The sequence below is a fragment of the Coenobita brevimanus genome, chromosome 48 (genome assembly GCF_032717465.1).
Source record: "Coenobita brevimanus isolate Jiangsu-jjx chromosome 48, ASM3271746v2, whole genome shotgun sequence".
Lineage (NCBI taxonomy): Eukaryota > Metazoa > Arthropoda > Malacostraca > Decapoda > Coenobitidae > Coenobita > Coenobita brevimanus.
In genome coordinates, this window is record NC_137001.1 from 6,123,843 (window position 1) to 6,141,501 (window position 17,659).

Genomic DNA, 17,659 nt, shown 5'->3' on the forward strand with positions numbered 1-17,659 from the left:
AAAATAATGTAGTATACGTGTTTTTAGCTGTGAAAATGGAAATGTTCATTGAGTGACGGGAAGACCACTGCTGCACTGCATGTCGGTCGTACGCTTCGTTGATTTTAGCCTTATTTTCAGTGCTTAATGTAAAAATACGAATTCCAAACTACCTGTACGTTGTAGTATAAAGTTTACTGTGACAGAATGAGGCTGTGGTAGAGGGGAAACCGGCTTGCTGGAGGTGTGAAAGTGAAGATTTTGTTACCCAACTTTGCAAGTCTCCACAAGTCCTTGGGTAGTCCACGAAGGCTCAACACCTGTCTCTGGAGAAAGCTGAATGTAAGTACTATCTGCCATACCAAGTATAATGTTCTAGGGTTAATCTCTGATTTTTGGCTACTATTTTCCTACAGGTACTCAGACCGCAATTGAACCCTGCCACCTGGGGAGGGGTCGGCTGTTGATGGCCGCGCATTAAGGGCTAGTAATCTACCATCTTTATCTTTCACTCCCCGACTAACTTCATTGCCACCCTGTCAGACTCTCTTTACATCTTTCCAGAACGTTTTGTTACAGTCCTTCCACTTTATACTCAAATTTCTTCCAGATTCCTCATCCACACTCTTCTTACTCTGTCTCACTAATCTCTTCACCTCCCTCTTCCTCTCAACATATAACTCTCTCTTCTGTGTCTCAACTTCTTCCAAATCACTGTTTCTTATCCATTCATTATATGCTTTCTTCTTTTGTGCCACAGCCTGTCTCACCTCTTCAGTCCACAATGCTGTTCCTTGCACCCCTTTTTGTCTTCTCTTCACCCCACACACCACCTCACATGCTGCACATATTTCTTCTGTGAATATCTTGCACACACTTTCCACGTTCCCCATCTGCTCCAATCCATATTTACCCAATCGTTCCTCCACTTCTCTTTAATATTTTGCATTTTTCTCATCCTCTTTTAACCTTTCCACTCTCCTTGCACCTACTCCGTACTCCCGTCTTTCCCTTCTTCTATTTCTCCATTTTACTTGGACCTTGATTCTGACCACCATTACACTCCCCCAACCTCTATATGCTGTTGCATCCATTACACACCTACGCATAATAATAATAATAATAATAATAATAATAATAATAATAATATTTTTTGGTACATGGTGATCATGTTGATGATGAAGATAATAATGATGATGATGATGGTGGTGAAAATGATGCTCATGATAATTATGATGGTAATGATGATAATGAAGATGATGATGATGATGATGACTTTTTTTATTAATAATATTACTTTTGTAGTGATAGCAGTATGTATTAATGTTATTGTTATTAGTATTGTTATTATTATTATCATTTTTATTATCATTAATATTATTCCATCCATCAAATCATTCTGTCCAATGTACGAATAATAGTTTTTAATCTAGAGAAGTTACATAACCCTTTCAGAACAACACTCTCCCTAACAATTTTTCCCAAGCGATTTATTTTGCTTATTACAACTTACTACTGTGCGTTATATAAATCATTTCGACATCGCAATACTGTGAATAAATACAAAGGGATATTAACCAGCCATATCCAAAAAATAAATCGCTAAGGAAGAGGTGTTAAGGAGTCTCCATGGCCTACGAGGATTCCGGCCATAGACTTGCCCTGAGGATGAAAGAGTTGGGCTCCTATGAGCCACTGAAATATGCTAGTCACGAAGCAGTGCTCTGTTTGTGTGTTGTGAGGACGGCTCAGCGTTACCAGTGTCAGCCCTGTGTCTGTGCTCTCTCTCTCTCTCTCTCTCTCTCTCTCTCTCGTGTGTGTGTGTGTGTGTGTGTGTGTGTGTGTGTGTGTGTGTGTGTGCGCTCTCTCTCTCTCTCTCGTGTGTGTTATTATTATTATTATTATTATTATTATTGTTATGCTGAGTGTTTTTAGGCCGACTCCTCGTACTAAAAACACTAGCGACTGAGCGGGGTCCTCTTTCCGGACCGGAAGTAAAGCACCATCAAAGGAACAGGACATAAAAACTAGGCAGTCCACCTTTAACACATCTATTACCTTAATTCCAACACCGTGACAATATTACATAGAATGATATTCTGGACAGGGGATACAGATATACAAAGTTACGTTAGGATACACGGGATATTTAACATACACTGTGATTACACTTTACAATGGGTTGGGGTTCTATAATTGGATGTGACTGTCTTTCATCAAAGCCCAAAAGGTCTTAGTTCACTGGCACAAGAGGAATATATAGGTTTAATGGTCCAGGGGAGGAATATTACTATAAGAGGACAGGGGGAGCAGATCACTACAATTGACTCGTTGGGCTAGGCGCGGTGACACTCACCCGCGCGTATACTGGCAAGGGGGAACTCCTCTATTCTGGGCTGGGGGAACAACACTAAACTCACGGGTCCAGAATTATAGTCTTTAATAAAGGGCAGGTGAGTTTGGGGTAATCACAGGCACTTACGGGTGGAATCCCTCTAATTCACACTGTCACTCTGTCACTGTCCCGGTTTCACTTTCTCGGATATAGGAGGGGATGTCACTGATCTTGCCCGTTTTTCTGGGGCGATATCACTCTGTCACTTTAAGGGGACCTCCGGGGGCTCTACCTGTGGCGGGAATCACCGTACCCACTGGGGGGAGACTCGACCCGGGTCCGATCCGCTGAGGCGTTGCAGGGAGACCCTCTTGCCTGGGGTCTCGACCTGATGTAGACCCTCCTCTCGGGTCTCGTCGTCGTGGAGCAGGGAGGCCCGCCTATGTGGGGTCTCGACCTGATGTAGACCCTCCTCTCGGGTCTCGTCGTCGTGGAGCAGGGAGGCCCGCCTATGTGGGGCCTCGACCTGATGTAGACCCTTCTCTCAGAGTCTTGTCGTCGTGGTGCAGGGAGGCCCGTCTATGTGGGGCCCCGACCTGATGTGGTGGCCCTCGGGACTGGAGCCAAACAGGTGGAGAAGTCGTGTCTGGCGTCAGAGGCTCTGGGGCAGGAGGAGGGCAGCGTTGGTAGGCTGCTGGGCTCGCCTGGGGGTCCGGGGACTGTGGAGGTCTGTTGGGGGACGCGCCGTCAGGTGTGGGGTGCGGACTCGTCTCCTGCTGGTGTCTGGGGGAGACAAGAACCTCCCGGGAGTGGGAGGTAGGTCCCGACTGGGACTTGGTCTTTGCTCGGGGGACACCTTCGGGGCAACTCTCCCAAGTGGTGTCCAGCTACTCCTGCAGGAGTTGGCTGAAGATGGAGGACACACGGAGGCAGTGTTCTCTCTCTTACACAGGGAGGGTAGCACAGAGGCTACTCTCTCTCTTGTCTCTGACACAGCCGTGGCGCCAGGTCGATCGGCCCTGGGACCCACTTTTGGCTTTATACAAGGGGTTCTTACCCTTGGGGTGGCTAGGGGTGTTGGCCCCTTATAGCTCACTATTGGGCCTCCTGCCCTGTTTGTGATAGAGGGTATTTCTCCCTCACAGTTCACTAAAGGACCTCCAGTCCTGGTAGTGGCAGAGGGTATTTCTCCCTCGTGGCTCACTGTGGCAGAGGGTACTGGCCCCTCGTGGCTCACCAGAGTTGTGGGAGAGGGTGGTGTTCCCTCGTGGCTCACTGTGGCAGAGGGTACTAGCCCCTCGTGGCTCACCAGAGTTGTGGCAGAGGGTGGTGCTCCCTCGTGGCTCACTGTGGCAGAGGTGCGAACACCTTGTGGCTCACCAAGGGACCTCCTGCCCTTCTGGGGTGAAGCTGTGGTCGTCACCACAATACTACTAGGGACTGATGTTAGATCAGTCCCACCCCACTGCTGTCGATGGTCAACCCGCCGTTGAAGTTGCGGATCTAGGCTCACCTGGCGTTGGGGCAGTTGCGGGGAGAAGGGGCACAGGTCAGTGGTGGTTGGATGACCCTTTTGCCCTGGGTCATTAACCTCCCTGTTATCTCCTCCTCAGGTGGTGGGGTGGGGGTGGCCCGGTGGTGGTGTGGGGGGGGGGGGGGCGGAAGGTCCGGCAGCGGGCATTTTAATTATCATTATTATTATTATTTTTCATTATTTTTATTGCTATTATTATTTATTATTATTATTGTTATTATTATTATTATTATTGCTTTTATTATTATTATTATTTTATTTTTTTATCATTATTTATACTGTGTTACGGTTATTATATCATTATCATCATCATCTAGCTGCTACCTCACCCCAAGCCTTAAACACCAAGCATCATAGTGCAGAGAAGAGCAGCATAAAAAAAACTTTTCCAGATAAAAATGAAGATTAATGAAGGAAATGTATAAGTTTGTTCATAATCAGTGTAGGTACAAGCTTTGAAAATTTACTGTAGTTAACCAATAATTTATAACCAAAGAAAATGATCTGTCAAAGAAAACTTTCCATTTAGGGGTAACGATCGTATTCTCTACATGTTTAACTTCTTACTGTATCCAAAGAAATTATTAATATCAAGCATGTTTTTTAATATAATAACAGCATAGAAAGTGACGTAGATGGACATAGGTTGATGGAGATTGTTGGGGTGAATATATGATTGTAGTTTTAAGCATATCTACCCAAGTATGGTAGGGGTAGAGGGCAACATGGAGGCGATTTGTTTGTGGCCCCCTTTGCTGCAGTAAGGCTCCTGGCTATAAACAGATAAGATACAGGCTACAGTATATGAAATCCAGTATTATTTTAACTGGATTTTTATTAACATATTTTTGATATATAGATAGATAGATATAGATAGATAGATAAATAGATATAGAGCAAAGGATGTGTATATTTTAGTAGTATAAATGTAGCATGTGTGAATGTAATGATAAAGCTTGCATTAACCCCTTAACCACGGGGCGTCACTTATATGATTCTGTGTTATTTTGAATTCTCCTAGGCTTACAAGTGGGGGCTTGTATCATCTATCAGTACTGCCAATGTCCAACAATAGTCAGCACTCCTAATGTCATCTGTACTCCCATCCATTGTTGACAATTTAGCCATTTTTCCCCGTTCTTGACTACCCTCCCTACCTCCCCTCCATTACCCTCTCCTCTCGCTTGCCTGGCTGCGCTGCACTAAGCAAATCTTCCCTGGAATTTTCCACTGTTTTCATCCATTGAAATAAGCCCTATACCCTATTCTTATACAAAATAATATATACAAAAAAGAAGAAAGGTAAGTGATAGTGCCATACACCTGGAATTGACTAATTAACACCTGACAACACCTCACGTGCACTCGTTCGCTAATTTCCCCCGGTAATTACCCCTTGAAATATGCCGTATAATCTATTCTCGTAATAAAAATATATATAAGAAAGGAAGGGAGAAGCCTAAGTGATATTTACATTCACCTGGAACTACCTATTTTTTTATGTATTGTCGAGATTTCCTACCAATCATTTCATAGCATGTAAATTAGCAGTTGTCACCCTATTGACATTGTCAACCCTTGGCTGCCAATATACGCCACATCATTCAGTTCCTTGTCGTCCTCTGAGGTGAAACTATGTTGCACTCACGCCCCACCATTTCCGCCGCTTCTGCGCCCATTGCAAAGGGCCCTGTGACTTCTACCCCTAGAAAAGCTCGTGTGGGAAGCAGTAAAGGACTAAGTGACTCAGCAGTGGAACGTGAACTGGCAGAATTATCAATGATAATGGTGGATAGTGACTTTGATCCATCGGGTGAATCGTGTGATGAGCCTGGGGAGGAAATCGTGACAGAAACTCCTAGTATGAGTGCTTCTGTGTCCCAAGTTATCCCTAGCTCCAAGGGAAAGGAGCTCTTAGTGCAGCAAGGGAAGGAATTTGGGAAGGAGTGAAAAGGCAGCGGGTTAGCCCCGGAACAATGGCCCCACATGACCCAGGAGTCCCGAGGTGAATCACCTCCCCGCTCCCCCAGCCCCACCTCACTAATTTCTTCCTCATCTTCAGTGGAATTTTTTCCTGAGTCTTCGTCGTCAGAGTCTCCACCAGCACCTACAGTGAAGGCAGGCCGTAGGGGAAGAGGTAAATCCCTGACACGTAAAAGTAGAGTAGCAAGTAGAGTAAGGGCTGCTAGTGCTACACGGCAACCTAGGGTCAGTGAGAGTGCCCTTGAAACAGCCTAGTCTGCCTCACAGCCACCCTCCACCCTCATCCACCCTACACCGCCACGACAGGGAATCCTGGACGCCTTCGTGTGGACTGAAAGTTCCGATTTCGTCCCTGAACATCTTCATTTCGATAAGAGTTCATCAGGGATACAGCCTGCCTTCACTCTTGACAAGGATGCTGAGTGTGTGAACTTCCTTTTGGCCTTCCTCGATGACGAAGTCATGCAGCACATATGTGATGAGACTAACAGGTACGAGTCACAACGTGCTGCAAGTGGTTCAGGTGCAGCGAAGATGCAACAGTGGACTGTGCTGGGAGTGCAGGAGCTGTATGTGTTCTTTGCCCTCATGCTTCTCATGCCACATTCAAAGAAGCATGAGTTGGAAAAATACTGGTCCATGGACCCCTTACTACCCTCACCCACCTTCAATAAGTACATGGCCAGAGATCGCTTCCGGAACATCATGGGAAACCTGCACTTCGCCAACAATGATGTACCTTCCCAGACCGACCCACTCTGGAAGATCCAGGAGATTCTGATCAGAATGAAGGATAAGTTTATGTCATTCTTTCATCCATTTCAGAAGGTTGTCATAGACGAATCCTTGGTTTCGTTCAAAGGACGTTTTAGGTTTGTACAGTACATTACAAGGAAATGCCATTGATCCGGAATCAAGTTCTTTGTACTGTGCGACTGTAAGACGGGGTACATCCTTGACTTCGTCATCTATTCAGCCAGCACTGTCGATCTGGACAGAACACACCCCCTTGGCTTCTCAGGCTGTGTAGTGAAAGTGCTGCTTGAAAGGTATTTTGGTGGGAATAATGTGCTGTATACTGACAACTACTATACAGGACCGAAACTTGCTAAATACCTTTCAGAGCACGGCATTGGCTCCTGCGGCACTGTGAAGAGCAATCATGCCAACTTCCCCAAATTCCCCGAGGCAGGAAACTCGCAGCGAGGAGACATGCACCTACGCAAGTCTGAGAAGATGCTGGCAATACGGTGGCATGACAAGAGGGTAGTGCACATGCTCACCACCGTACACAAGGGGGACCTGAAAGACAGTGGGAAGGTCGACTGTAGGACAGGCCTACCTGTTAGGAAACCTGATGCTGTCATCGACTATAATATCAACTTGTGGCTGGTGGACAAGTTCGACATGATGATTGGAAAGATCGACTGGCTCTGGAAGAATACTAGGTGGTACAGGAAAGTTTTTCTGCATCTCATTGACATGACGATGCTGAACACCTTCATCCTGTACAAGATGAAGGTAAAGCCACCCAAGTCCTTCACCCTGAGGTTGTTTGCCAGGACTTGTGTTCAGCAGCTGCTTGAGAGATATGGCAGGGTGACAGCAGCAGCTCCAAGGCGCCATGCTGTAAGACTTCCCGACAGACTTGAGCAGAGGGCGTACATGGATTGGCACAGACTGGTGCTAATGCCTGCCACAACCAAGAGGAAGGCTGCAATCCGCAGGTGCCAGGTGTGTGCACATACCATCAGACGCACACCTGAGCACAAACGCACCTCTTGGCAGTGTGCTGAGTGTCAGGTTCCTCTCTGCATTACCTGCCTTTTTTATTACCACAGCCTGAAGCAGTTTTAAAAGTGCAAGTGGAAAATGTAAATAATGTGTAAATAATGTGTAAATAGCAAGTGAAAGCAATGGATGTAAATATGATGGAACAGTGTACAGTAATATAGTTTTATAAGTTACTGCAAGTGACAGTGCATAACACAGTGTAAGTAAACTAGAAGTGTAAATATTGAAAATACAATAGAAAATTAAATAGGAATGTAAATAATTAGTAATATAAGAATATGAGTACAGATACTTGAAGTTATGACAGTGAAAGTGAAACCTTGGCTCTCTACGTATTTTGCTGAAAGAGAAATTGAATGCCTACAGTGACAATAATCTACTATTACTGAAGGAAACTTATGGATAAATACTGCAGATATATATAAGTGTTATATAGTAATAGGAATATAAAGTGTGAGTGTTTTTATGAATAATAAATGACAGAATACTAGCGGGGAACGAGCGCAAGTGGGAAGCTCGTACGCACTCGTAATTTTCATTGCTTTCACAGTGTTTTTTTTTTTTTTTTTGGAGTATGGATTCCAAACTATTTGAAAATCATAGAATAGTGTTTCTAGTGATAATATCAGGCTGTGGTAATCATATTACGGGGTGTTGGGAAGTGTAAAGTGGAGACTTCGTTACCCAACTTCAGAAGTCTCCACAAGTCCTATGGTACTCGACGAAGGCTCATCAAACATCCCAGGAGAAAGGTGAAGGTATGTGCCATAGGCATAATTAATTATAATATTCTAGGACTAATAACTGATTTTTGGCAAATATTTTTAAAAAGTCATTCGGAGCGCGAATATCCTCGCGGGACACGCAAGGAGCACCAAAACAACCCCGCGGTTAAGGGGTTAAGAGCAATTTAGTATAAGTGTGAATAATTGTAATCTAAGTGTAATATACGTATAGTATAAGTGTGATTTCTTGTATTGTAGAGATAAGGTAGTAGGTGAACATCCATGTATCATGTCATTTGTGTGAAGTATTGCATCAGCCGATCAAACCTCCCCCCCTCCCTTCCCCCCCCCTGTATAACACACTGGTAACAAGGTTTGGCGAACATTTAAATTAGCCGAGACTTCATACTCTTCTGTTTGAGTAAATTCAAAGATATTCTTCAGTCTTAATCCATTTCAATGATAGAAACATTAATTGAGAAATATCAGAAAGGGAGAAGCAGTTCATAATAACCTATGTGAAGTTAATCTCGAATTTCCGATCGTTGTGCGTACCACCAAGCAAAGTTTAACCAACAAAATAACGTCCGAATGTCATGACAAAACTTAATATAAAGTGATGAGATCATTATCGCCATTATTCAAATTTTCACCATCGTCGTATAATCTTTGTGAAACACTAGAAATCTTAAAAAGGTCAATCACAAAGTAAGTGATACATGTTTGTTAAGGAATAACAGTAAATAGAGAGTTGACATCTTCAAATGCAATCGGACCAGTTCCCCCAGTTTATATAAACCCAGGGCAAGCGTCGTGTGCGTGACTCTAAGATCAGTCCTCATCGTGTTCGCAGGTTAGTGATAAACTTCCTTATATATATACGTATATTCTCCCCCTCCCCAGTTACTGTCACATTGTGAGTTATGGAGGATAGAATGATTAATAGTTGTGTTCAATAGCGAAATTATTGCGTGACTCTACCATAAGTCCTCGTCGTGTTCGCAGGTTAATATCGACACCAACCAAGTCCTCGTCTGCTCGCCACACCATCACACCTTACACATTATACACTCCCCTCCTTTCTCCCCTTTATTTTGCTTTAGGTCAGAATCTAGACATAGCTGTTTGTTATAACTGACTGAGAAGTTTCCATATTATAATTCATGAGTGGAACAATGTACTTAGAGTGGATTTAACTGTTATGAACTTACCCTCTAGTAACTTTTGAGTTTTGTTGGTAACTGAAGTGAGTGGTTATGAACATGTCTCATCATTCGTAAGAAAGTGGAATCTCACATTGTTTAGTATCAACCCTCCCCCTCCAACCAAGGAGGACGACGCCTGATATAACCAAAAGGTCATTCTAATTAAGGCATTGTTAGAGGAAACAGTAATCAGTGAAGTGAGTAAAGTGAGTTTTGAACATTTGAGGTATATATTATTTCGGATTGTTTTCAACCACCTTCTCTACTAAGCATGAAATTAGGGGCCCGTAAGGTGTGCCAGGGAGAATATGGTAAATCCGATCCAACCTAAATCCACGCTACCCTCTTTTTTTCAGTGGAATTCAAGCCTAACCGTTTGGACATATTTCGGTTAATTAGGTTGTACTTATTACGGAGTAAGAGAATTAAACCACACCAGCTAGTTTTGGATTTCACACTCAAAATAGGTTCGGTATCTTAATGGCAGCCACATTGGTAACTTAAAAAGGGTATTACAAGGTCATTACACTGGTGGCTTAACCCAGCGCGTCCCGGAGACGTGGATTCACGTCCTCACATGATGTGCACTCATATCCCGGAGACGTAAATTAACGCGGCAACATTGCAAGGTCCCTAATTTGCACAATTTTCAATTTTCGCGAGTGATTTCGCGAGTGATTTTTGGCACGTATACACGGGACACCTTCCTCTATTCCTCTACAAGATCCCAAGCAGGGACAATGCCTTACACCACATAACCTCTCCCCCCCCCCTGCACGCCATTGTCTCGGCAATTCACCTGTTACCAGTGATCTGGCCAATAAAGACATTCAGGGCCAGAGTGACTCCCCAATCGATGACAATGTGGAGGACAAAGTTTACATAGCATTAGAGGAAGAAACAGTCAGAAATGATGATCAGGTAAAATGTGGGAAAAAAAGGTCATGAATGGTGATGAGTTAGTGAGTGAAACAATGCTTATAATGCCTATATTACTGTTTGAAAACCAATATATTCTTGTACTACATATAAATTCGTACCAAGTAAATAAATAAATACTGTTTATGAGTGGATAAAATAGTTACCCTCCCATAGAACTCGTTTTCTTTGGTGCCAGCCTGTTAGAAAACCCAGTCAGGTAAGGAGGTACTCATACCTAGATAGAGTATTTTAAACCTCAGGTGAGCGATTTCTCTATGAATTTTCGATGTTTCTCACCAAAAGCGGATGTTTGAGCCAAAAAAAAAAAAAGGTCCAAAAATGTCGGGACAGGGGCGTACCACTGCCCAGAAAACGTCGGGATGGGGCGGGTTAACGATAAAGAGGATCACGTTATCAACCCCATCCCCCATAATGTTTAATAAATTCCGATCATTACACTGGTTGCATTAAGCAGTGGCATAAGAGGTAACCAAATTTTTCCTCGCAATACACTGGTGGTCAACGGTGGATGTAAAAAAAAAAAAAATCATAGCATTTCAGCACTGCCTCTTTCTGCCACTGAGCTACGTTATAAGCAGCCAAACGACATAAATCCAGGCCAAGTTAATGTGAAAGTACTACACCAGACGATTTTATTCAGCTTATGAGGCAGGTTGAATGTAAGTGAAATACCCACGCAAAGAGGTAAGCCGGACACCACCACCCCAGGATGAGAGTACGGGGGGGCGATACCCACCCTACCAGGAGATGACAGGGAGGCTGGCTCACCTGTCATACCTTCCAGACAAGAGAGTCTTATCTCCCTCACGACCCGACGCCCCTCTTCTCCACAGCCAGACCACCCGGCAGTGTACAGGAAAAGTACACTTCACTCAGGTGGAGGGAATGCTCGCCAGAATCGGGGTGGGACTTGCCGTGGCAAGATCTGAAGCAGACCCTCAGACGCCAAGTCCTCTGGATCGGCCGCCTTTTTAACAGGGGACTCAGGAGGAGCCTCAAAGGCTGCTATTCCCTCACAGGAGCAGTGGCACAGTATCACACACTGGGGATAATGTGGGTGGAAGGACCATCACCACCCTCTGCCAACCTCCTTCGGGAGCCAGCATGTCGGCACGTCCACAAGACGGCCCTCGCCGGCAGCCCCAAGGAGAAAGGCAGGCCCTGGGGTACTCTCTGACAGAGGTACAACATAGAACGAGACATCGCTGTTCCCCAGTGCTGTCCCCGGGACAGAAGTCCCAGATCCTAAGGTCAAAGAGCAGCCTTTGTCGGAGCTGTGGCCATAGCCGGGCATAACCATTAGGCGCCTTCTCCCCGCCACCAACACTATGGCCAGAGAGCAGCCTCCATCGAAGCTGTGGCAATAGCCGGAGGTATCCATTGGGCACCTGCTTCCCACCGCCAGGGGCTGTAGTGCGCAGAAGAGCCTCCCCCGAATCCTCTTGCCCTCTTGTTCCCCGTGGGAGCCCAGGCAGTGCCCAACTGGGCTGCCTGACAGAGAGAGAGTCCCTCGGAACTTCCCCATCTAGCCTGGACCGGAGTTCTGGCGGGGCCTCTCGGCCCCACCAAGTAGGAGAGCCGACCCCTGGCCGTTCTTCCTCTGCCCATGACCAGGCTCCTGCAAAACAAGGTACCTCTTGTCCCGACCACCACTCTGCTGGCAGAGTAAGGTGCCAATCACCTTGCCCCTCTACATGAGAGGGCGGTTTCTGCTCCTTTTCAGGAACCTCACCGGAAACCAGAGAGGGCGTGATATCCCCAAGGCCTGGTGTCCTGTCCTTGCAGCCCCAGGTGTTCTTGGACTCCTCCAGAATGAGAGGCTGCAGCTCACCTCTGTTGGCCTCCTCCCAACGATGATACCGCAGCCCCTGGAGTCAGTAGGCCTCCCCTGGTGCCTGCTGCAGTAACCGAGGCTTCCTCAGTGATGGCGGCCACAGACCCTCCCTGACAGCCGCCTCCTCAGAACGAGGCAGTAGCCCACCCCGGGCGCCGACCTCTCCACACCTGACCCCGGCCCTGGGCCTCCCCAGGTCCTCTCCCAGGATCCCGATGATGACTAAGGGCCAGCACCAGACAGCGCGTCTCCTGGCCTCTTCGTCCCTAGCCCAGAGAGCCCTGCCTCCTTCCGGGCCATACAGGCCAGGCAGCCGCCCAACTCACCACCCACCCACTCCTCCAGGACTAGTGGCGACATCATGGACCACCCACCCCTGTACTACTCGCCGGGCTGCCGATCTCCCACGCCCGGCCGCCTTCTGAAGCTCCCGGCATAGGTCCTCCTGCCCTTGGACCGTGTCCTCCATTCTGCCAGAATTGTGAGTACTAGATCCTATGATTGTACACTTTCCCAATATTGTTGGACCTCTCCACCAGTGAACAAACCCCTGTGACCACTTCCCCGTATCCATGGTGCCTCTCCCCGGTGTTGACCAACCCTCCCCAGTGCTCTGCCCCCCTCTCCCCTGCCTGTCAGCTGTGGTGTTCTCCCACCACTCGGTGTGCCATAGTGAACTCTACTACCTGTGATCTCGCGTGCGGAGTGTTCAACACCCACCCACGGGTCGGTTCCCCGACAGTGACAACCCTCCCCCAGTGTCGCCCCCACAGGACAACATACGTCAGTGTAACCCTCCCCCAGTGGGCTCTTCCTCCCCTCCCCAGGCCCCCAGTCCCCATCCCCAGGTGAATAGACCCACTCTAGACTCACTAATACCCCCCTCCTCCCCCCCTTAATCAAGTGCAGAACATTATATACTCTCGTCCTATGTAATGCGTATATAGCCTATGATTAGCAAGGGTATCATCTATGTCACACAGATCCATCGTACAAGCTAGGAACTCGTCTAGGTCATGTGAATACCTAGACTTAAGGGCTTGAATATATATTGTCGTCCACGTCACGTGCCTGTCATATTGGGTATACTGTACTATACTGTCCTTTTGTGTTGAGTATGATGTACCTGACATATTTGTGAAATAGTGTCTGTGACACTGTATGGACATAACCCGACATCAGGAAGGTGTAACTCTATGTACAGGTCAGACTTGCTGAACTAGGTGGAAAGTGATTGTTGTCAACATTATTTTATCATTGTACGTTCGTCAGTTTTGCTCACAGTAGAATGGTGTGTGTATTTTGTTTTTGATCATATAAGAGTGTACCTTTTGACCAGTGGTGTTTGTGTGTTCCTTCCTTGCTAGTACTGGCCCAGTTTAGAAGAAAGAACCCAGGACCGCACCGTGTCTGTACCTAAGGAGTCGGGCCTTAGACCATGCTGCAAACACTGGTGGCTAGCAGTGGTTCTTGACCCGACCGTGGAACAGCAGTAAAGGAAAATTTGCAAACATGGCGGCCAAACCGCACGTACAACTTCCTCAGTTCGACTCTGAACTTTACAACATACACACTTATATGTCTATGATCAAAGCTATAGTAGACATAAGTTTTCAGAATGACCGAGAAAAGATAACAGTCACGCTTCCCTACCTAGGAGAGATTGTCTCAAGTATAACCACTAAAATAGTCCTGGAGTTGAAATGGGACCAGTTTCAACAAATCGTGACCCAAGCTGTCACACCTTCATTAGGGAAGGTCATCGCCTTCCCCCAGCTGGACGCACTCACAATGGGAATTTAGATGACACCCTCATTGAAAAATGACGTCTCATCGCTACTGCCTACCCGGAGGCTGATTTACAAACCCGGGACCAACATGTGTTTATTACCCTGCTACGGATACTCCCCAGCGTGGTCAGGGAACACTTTACCATCTACGACCCGACTGGGGATATCGACATGGATATCCAGTTAGTGAGGCGCCTACTCGCCGCCCGCACCACTCCCCAACAAATAGGGGCAGTAAGCAGAGTCCCCACCTGCAAGCCGTCCCTCAACAAGCCTCGGATGCCCACCCCAAAACCGCCGTCCCAGGAAATGCCAGCCCTACCACAAGCCATCCCCATTATAAAGCAACCCACTCCCAGGGAAACATCCAACCTCATCTCCATTAATCCCAGGGAGTTCACCGCATGCAGCCATGACTGCCCCATACACAACATTCGAGAACAATTGGAAGCCACCCAGCGGAGGGCTGCAAACCAGGGGTGCCGTAAGGTGTCGACTATCGAAGACGACCCACCAGACGAACCTTCTCCTCCCACAGATGCCCCCAACGCTGAAGAGGCTGACATATGCAATTCCTTACAAAAATCATTAAAACATATTATTTAAATCAAATATCCACAGCCTAATAATTTACTAGGCAGTGGATATTTAATTTAAATAACATGTTTTAATGATTTTTGTAAGGATTACATATGCAGATAAAAGTAAAACTGGCAACATCACAGCCTTTATTTCCCTGCCCCTTCGCTTCACAGCCCGCTCACTCCTCTGTTTGAACTTCCACGAGTAGAAAAGTTACTACGTGACAGTATTGTGATACCAGCTGTAATGTATGGGAGTGAAGCTTTGACCTTGTTGGAGGGACAGAAGTCAAGAGTGAGAGCAGTGGAAATGAGTTATTTGAGGGGAGCCTGTGGAGTTACATGGAGAGACTGACAAATGAGGATGTGAAGGAGCGTTGTGGAACTTGTGGTGTGGATGTTTATGTGATAGGAAGCGTTAGGAGAAACACATTGAGGTGGGTTGGTCATAGGAAGAGGATGGAGAGTGAGAGACTAATGAGGAGAGTGTATTTGAGTGAGGTGGAGGGAGGGAGGGGGAGGCCAAGGATGAGATGGAGGGATGGAGTGGAGAAGTATATGAGAGAGGGGTGTGTGAGCTGGGAGCAGGGCAGTGAAATGGCGGGGGACAGGGCGACGTGGAGGCGATTTGTTGCTTGTTTGTGGCCAGTGGCCACCCCTTACGTGATTTAGGCATCTAGCAATAGATAGATAGATAGTATAATAATAAATGAAAGTATGCTAATTTGTTTTGATAATCTCAATATATTACAGTAATTCCCGTAAATATAAGCAAATGGTTTGCGCTAGTGCTTAGCGACATTCTGCAAGCTAAATATTAGATTGTGCACTTGTACAAATTACAAATAATAGAAAATAATAAATAAAAGTAAGTATGCTATTTTATGTTAATACCTCAATATTTTACAGTAATTCCCACAATTATATCCAAATGGTTTGCGCTTGCGCTTTGCGACATTGCGCAAGCTAAATATTTGTCAGATTGCGCACTTGTGCTTGCGCAAGGTAGTGAACTGTGGATTGCGCATTGCGCTTGTGCAAGGTCCTTCATCATCTGTGCTGCCCACCACTGTCTATACCATCACTTCTACTCCCGTCATGCCAGAGCTTTCAGCCCTCTCCTCCCCACCTCAGCCCACCTCGTGGATGTGGGGGATGGCCCCCTGCCTATCCGTGGGGAGACACGGGCCCCTCCGTGTCCATACACATCAGAAAGCAACCACCCAACATCAGTTAATTATATTTGACTCCACTTGCCGTGCCTACGACAGTTCCTTGGGGTTCGATCTGTTACAGAAACTCTGGGCCAACATCGACTGCCACAGAAGGCGGTTGCATTTTAACAAGTCACCATATCTGCCCCCTTACCTCTCTGCATGTGTCACACCGCAACACCCCCCTCCCCATGCCCCCCCTTCCCTCCACCCTCCCCCTCCCCTCCCCCTGGCCCCACACCTGCCCCACCCCCTCACCCCCCACCCTCCCCACTACACTCTCCTCCGCTGTCACTATTCCTCCACGAGGCCTGACTCCCCATGCATCGGCCCGCCGGCACCCATGTGGTATTTTTCTCAACCGCACCAGTGGGCACCACCACCTCCTGCCTCCTCTCCCCCACCTTCCTCCCCCTTACCTCACCGCGGTCCGCATCCTAATCTCTCCACCTCACCCCTCGCCCTCCCTAAGGGCCTAGTAGTGGGTGAGATGGAAGAAGCCAAGCCCTGCACCACTCCCCTTCCCCCCACCTCCCCGGCTCTACCCCCACTCCCCGACCATCTCTCCCTACAATAAACCACCAATCTGCAATGACTTCTCCTGAACTTTCAGGACATCTCATCAGAACCCACGGACATCAGCCACACCACCATCATGTCCCAGGAGATACACATGATGGGCCCTCCCATCCGGCAACCTGCTCACCCCATGCAATGGGCGGAAGAAGACTGGCAGGTACAGGACATGGTAGATGCCAGCATGATATCTCCATCAACCAGCCGTTGGCCCTCTCCTGTCGTCCTCAACAAGAAGAAAGTCGGGACGCTGCGATTTTGTGTGGACTACCATCACCTGAACGATGTCACCACCAAGGATGCCACTACCCTACCGAGAATCGACGACTCCCTGGACTCCCTGCATGGGGCATCCTGGTTCTCCACCCTGGACTTAAAGTCAGGATACTGGCAGGTCCCCGTTCACCCAGATGATCGAGGAAAGACTGCTTTCTTCACCAGCAACGGGAATCACTATGAATTTAACTTGCTCCCCTTCGGTCTCTGCAACACCCCAGCTAAGTTTTTCCACTGTACTCAGTGGCCTCACTTGGGAGATTTGCCTTGTCTACCTCGACGACATCATCATCTTTAGTAGGACCTGGGCCAACCATCTCCATCGCCTACATCAGGTCTTCTCCAGGATACGCCAAGCCGGGCTCAAGCTCCGCCCGTCCAAGTGCGTTCTGGCCCAGAGATCGGTCTCCTTCCTAGGGCACATCATATCAAAGGAAGGCATCGCACCCGACCCCGAAAAACTCAAGGCTATAGCTGACCTCCCCCTGCCGCGGAACTTGCATGAGATCCACGTATTCATAGGCCTCGCCTCCTATTACCAGCTCTTTGTGAAAGGGTTTGCAACCATAGCCAAGCTGCTGCATGACCTCACGAAAAAGGGGGAACAATTCACTTGGACAGAAGATCGTCTCCAAGCCTTCTGGACCCTCATGGACAAGCTTATCATGGCCCCCATTGTGGCATTCTCCGATTGCACTATACCATTCTGCCTGTACACTGACGTCTTGCTGGTGGCCATCGGCGCTGTGCTAGCCCAGGTACAAGACGGCAAGGAACATATCATTGCATGTGCCAGCTGCACCCTCAACCAGGCGGAATGTAACTATGCGGCCACAAAACGGGAGTGCCTCGATATCATCTGGTCACTCGAATACTTCCGCGCGCACCTGC